General features: G+C 33.8%; 1 long non-coding RNA gene across 1 annotated transcript; it reads right to left on the bottom strand.

Moving 5' to 3' along the window:
• Positions 1 to 4,537: 4,537 nt before the first annotated feature.
• Positions 4,538 to 5,593, bottom strand: LOC144545550 (uncharacterized). The gene is made up of 2 exons (XR_013508546.1): positions 5,503 to 5,593; positions 4,538 to 4,867 (listed from the first exon to the last, which is right to left on the bottom strand). It is a non-coding gene; the product is annotated as an uncharacterized LOC144545550 (long non-coding RNA).
• Positions 5,594 to 5,917: the final 324 nt, after the last annotated feature.

The following is a 5,917-nucleotide window of genomic DNA, read 5'->3' as shown; positions in this document are numbered from 1 at the left end:
CTTTTAATTCGGCCCATTGTAATTCAAACTTATTTAATTTATGGCTGGAATTTAATTGTCCTCAGTTTTAAAATCACGCACGCGACCTGCAATTAATCAGCTATATATCCTCGACAAACTTGTGTTACTTTAGAGGATATGACTAAAATTTTAGAGTTTGACTGTACCGTTAGCTACATACAGTACTTGAATTGAAAATTAGTCGGTAATATATATATGAGGAGGGATCAAGTTACAACAAGTTACCACAATTATTTTCTACATTTTCAAAGTCTAAATCGTCGATTCAAACCATTAGATGTGATCTCTACAAAAAAATGTGCTTGGAGACCAAATTTTACATATTCAATGGTATGAATTTATTAAGATGGATACAAAATTCAATGGTCTGAATTTGACTAGTTTTTGTATTCATCTTAATAAATGGTAAAAGAATTCAAAAAAATGTAAAATTTGGTCTGCAAGCACATTTTACTGTAGAGATCACATCTTACGATTTGAATTTTGAAAATGTAAAAAATGATTGTGGTAACTTGTTGTAACTTGATCCCTCCTATATATATATATTTGAAACTCTGTCTTAATTTAGTAACGTTATGAAAACAATGAAATAATTAAAAACCTCAATATTTGGATCTTTCCAATCGACCAACTCATTAATTTACTCAAAATTAAGGCGAGATCATTTCCCTGTACGTATATTTGTGACCTTATGGTTTGAGAAATTAATTACATCACCACCCCTTTGATCATAAGGCAACATTAATTACTTTCAAATTAATATATATAATTCTAAATTCTATATTTAAGTATTTCTCATCAATCCAATTGAGATTAATTAAACCTAAATAATATAATTATTCCATTAATTGAATAAATACACGAGTTATTAAATTTTTTAATGGTAAATACATAAGTTTGTAATTTTTGAGTGGTACATCTGAAACTATCCCACAAATTAATTTTTTGTAGCCAGTTGTTAATTTTGATATAACGAGGGAAATACAAATTGGTGGCAGCTTTTTAGTGTATTTCACCATTATTTTATTTCTTCATTTCTTTTTGGATCTAAAAATGTTGAATATAAAAAAGGTAAAAAGAACACACAAAGAAAAAAAACACAGAATTCCCCAAAAGAATAATTATATTTCTCATTTAACCATGCAAGCTTCTATCAAGCAGTAATATATCAAGCACCAGTAACTAATCAAAACTAAATGAGCAAATAAATAAAAAAGAATCCTTTCATATACTCTTCTCTTTATATTCAAAAAGGTATCAGATGACTTGTTTATTGGTATACACCATAAACAGTTAAATTGCAGTTTATATCATACACCATATATTTTTTTTTTTTTGAAAAGTAGTGGATTACCACCGATTTCATATATGAAACCAAAAGTACTTCTTAACATGGTATCCAAAATGGAGACCAAAGTAAGAAGTAGAATGTCATACAACAAAACAGGAATAAAGCAGTAAAAGAAACAGACATATCATACACCATATAACTAACCTCAATAATTATATCTGGAAAAAAAATATATTTACAAAACACCCTCATTGTGTCCACATCCAAAAATATTTGTTTTTTTGTTTCTTTTTAATTCATCAAACTTCTTTACTTGCAACTATAATCAGAATATGAACTTAGGGAGCAAAACAAGTCACGAATGAGCACAAAAGAGTAAGTATAAAGGAACAAATAATATAGAATAAGTATTCTCATATTTTTGTCACTAATCATCTCGATCTTGCTGACCATGCAAGGAACTAATATTTTACGTATTAATTACACACTACTTTGAAGCCTTCTTCCATTTATGTTCCCTATCAAAGACTTCCTCAATAATCATCATCCAAATTCTTGATTTGTGCAATACCTCAAAAGCTGTTTTCACCTCAGGCAGCGATCGATGGGCTCATTTGCTGAAGCATTGTATACTTTCGAAACAAAGGAGGTTTCAACGCTTGCACCCCAGGGTCGAATAAATGCAGAATTGTTCAAAATAAAATCCTACGAAAGCATGTATACTATCAAGTACGGTCCCTTTACACTGGGCGACATCAAATGGGAGATCCACCTAGTACTGTTCGGAGAATATTTGCACTATTATCTCTGTTTGTTAGATGATGCAGTGGTAGTCAAGAAGTTTGGCTACATATACTTGGTGCAGGATCACAGTAGCAATGGTGATTGGAAGATCAACACTTGGATAAAATTAAACGAAGAGAAGAGTTTCGAAAGTCAAGTAACCATCTTAGCCCTGGCATTGGGTCTCCCCATGGTACCGCTAACATCCTTTAGCAAATCAGATCAAGAGAAATATTCTAAGGATGATTCCTCTTAAATAAATTCGTATTATGGGTCATCGCTGATGATTCCAGGAAGGCGCCGGTAAATGCTGTGCACCTTGGACAGCCTCATCAACCCGAGTTCATATCACGAAATCTTTCTGTGCCTTCGACAGCCTCATCAACCGTCCAGGTAACTGATGATTTTGCAGATATTATTTTTCTTGTGAAAGAAGACACATTTGCTGCCCATAGGTGTGTGCTTGCGGCTCGTTCATCTGTTTTCTGATCAGAACTTCTTGCCCTTCAAAAGGATATTAATATGAGCATGAAGAGTTTATGTGTATCCGTACAGCGCATTGATGGACTCACATTTAAACACTTGCTCCATTTCATTTATACCGATACCTTGCCGCCTGACTTCGAGGAGGTTACCCCACCAGAGAGATACCACCGCATGTTTGTCGCAGCGCATTGTTTTAAAATTGAAGGGCTCAAGTTAATATGTGAGAAGAAGCTTACCAAGGTGGTTGCCGATGCCATGATAACTGCAATAGATCTCTCAGAGTATCATGAGAGCAGTCTGCTCAAGATTGTTCAGCATGATTGAAATAACTGCCTCAACTGTTCTGGGTATAAAAGAAGTCAAGCACCTATGTCTATGTTAGCAGTAGTTGTACCACCGACAAGTATGTCGGAAAGGAGTCCAAGTAATAAAAGGGAATAAAAGATTTAAGAAATAGAGAATGAATATTGTATTAATCTTAAGTGTATCAATTACAATTATAATGAAGTTCATTTACAGACTATATTGTGGTTTATTTCTAAACATCTCCAATTAATTATCTCCTACCTACCACTCTTGTATTCCTAATTATTTCCCACATTATATACCCACTTATATCTCTAACAAGAGATCGGAGTTTATCCAGTTTTTCTTTTTCAAAGGTTTTGTTGTGATCTGTGTTTTTGTTATGTTGTTCATGTTGTTTTTGTAAAGCTTGAGCACACATAGGGGAGCTTGAAAAATCAAAGGGGTTTATATATTGTGGCTCCAAATTTACAAATATAAAATTAGGAATCGTTCAGGCCCAACTATTTTTAATTTATGTGTTACGGATCTTGGCCCAAATACAAGCAGGCCTAAGGCCTCAAATCCAAATTTGGCAGCAACTAGACTTTCATTAGTACGGTCAATCTATTTATTCAAACATCTGTATGTTTGACTTTATTGAATAGTAGATAACATGTTGCAATTAATAAACATAATCTGGAAGGAATATTCTCAAATCATTGTCACTATATCTCATGTCTTAGCTTCGTGCTGAGCACACAGAGAAATAGTCTTTTCCCTGTTAATTACCGCCCAAATTGAAGCCCCCTTTCATTTCTGTTCCCAATCAATCATCCTCCAAATTCTTAATTTGTGCAATACCTCAAAAGCTTTTTTTTTTTTCACCTCAGCCAACAATGGGTTCATTTGCTGAAGGAGTGTTTACAGTTGAAACAAAGGAGGTTTTACGGCTTGCACCGCAGGGCCAAATAAACGCAGAATTGTTGAAAATAAAATCCTTCGAAAGAATGTATAATACCAAGTATGGTCCCTTTACTATAGGCGATATCAAATGGGAGATCTGCCTATACCCGGTCGGAGAATTCATGTGGTATTATCTCTGTTTGTTAGATGATATAGTGGCAGTCAAGAAATATGGCTACATGCATGTCCTTGGTGCAGGATTACAGTAGCGATGGTGAATGGAAGATCAACACTTTTATAAAAATAAATGAAGAGATGGATTTCAAAGCAACCCCTCTCGGCGAGGGTTTGGGCCTCCCCATGGTGCCGTTAACGTACTTTACACTAGTACAAAAAACCCCTTTACCGACTGTTCAAATACCCTTACACTAACTGTTATAGCGGCGTCAGTAAAGCCGGTGCCAGTGAAGGTTACCTTTTACTGACACTTGAAAAAGAGTCAGTGTTGAACACAACACTGACTGTTTTTAGAGCGTCAGTGTTGGTGTTCAACACTGACTCTTTTTAAAGCGTCAGTGTTGAACACCAACACTGACGCTCTAAAAACAGTCAGTGTAGGTCCTAAAAACAGTCAGTGTTGACATAAAAATTTTGGCACGGTTCTGCTTGTATCGAGACTAGCCTCCATATTTTGGTAGCCATATAACTATTCGACATTCATTGACATTAAATAGAATATCATGCAAATAATGTAGACAACATAAATAAAATGCAACACAATTTAACAACATAACATATTCATTCACAAAAAACCACACTATAGCAAAATTTACATAACCCATAAAAACAAAATATGCAACTGAAATTAACAACATTGTATTTCTTTTAAATAGGTTAGAAGTTGTCCAAGAAAAATATACAATTCTTGTAGTTGACTGGACTAAGCAAGGACACGAGAAGTCTAATTACCCAAAATTGCTCCAATTATCGCTTGACAAGAGAGGCTTACTTCATGTGTGCTTTGACAACAAACTCAGCAATTTTGAAAGGTACCTTGCAAGGATACGATCAAGCAGTTGACCTCCTTTGCACAACCTGTATTAACAGAATGTCATTAATCACCTCCAAATATCCACACTGAAATTTGGAAAGGACTAAGCATTTCACGCAATATACAGCCCACTGGTTATTGATTCATCACTATTATAATGAAATAAGGCCTACTATTGGTGTAGAAGCACAAATCACGGAGGATTAGGACTTTTAGTTTGGAACTAATGAATAAGCATTGCTAGGAAAAAGGTGAGTCATACGGACTGATTTCTCTCAGTTCAGGGATGTCGGAAAAATATAATTCAATCAAATAAAAATAGAATCAATCAATGAGATTTTTTTTCCTTTCTTAAAAGGAATTGTTAAGGATAGGGAACCTATAGATTTAGGAATAAACAAAGTTGTAGGAGATTGAAATTCAGTATAGTGTGTGTGTGTTTTTTTTTTTTTTAATTAAGCAGGATTGGAAACCCCCAACTATTACCAAAAAAGGAAAGAAAAAGAACATGTCGTGACAGAAGCCTACTCAAAAGTTAATTATTATTTTTCAAATTCAATAAAAATACAAGGTACAGAGTGCAAATATAATTTTAGTGCAGTTGAGATGTGTTTTGTTCTATTAGGAAGGGAAACATAATATTTCACAAAAAAAATTATAATCAAGTCAAACATCATACCAGTAACCAGAAGCAAGCAACTTTCCACCAACCAATTTGGGCGGTTTTCCCCAAATGAGAGCATACCAGTAACAAAGAAGAACCAATACAACAGCATAAAGTAAAATAAAATGAAATGAACAAGCTAACAAACAGAATATAAATAAATTATGTACAGGTTTTAGCCAGCCCAACTCATATTATCATTTTTTAAGGAAAAAAAAAATAAGCATATGGATTTAAAAGATCGTTTGACCTACTTTTAGTGTTGATATTTAAAATAGGAAGAGAGGTGGCTGTTGAAGAAAATCTTTGTAAATATTGGTTCCTAAAACAGTTCCTACCAAACTTTCAAAGTAAATATTGGTTCCTAAAACAGCTATATATCAGGTGGTACCTAAGTAATTGAATACAATAAATGCAATGCAATAACATT

The sequence above is a fragment of the Carex rostrata genome, chromosome 28 (assembly GCF_964058835.1).
Source record: "Carex rostrata chromosome 28, lpCarRost1.2, whole genome shotgun sequence".
NCBI classification, from domain to species: domain Eukaryota; kingdom Viridiplantae; phylum Streptophyta; class Magnoliopsida; order Poales; family Cyperaceae; genus Carex; species Carex rostrata.
Note: the sequence above shows the minus strand (reverse complement) of the source record. Positions and strands in the feature narration are given on the sequence as shown.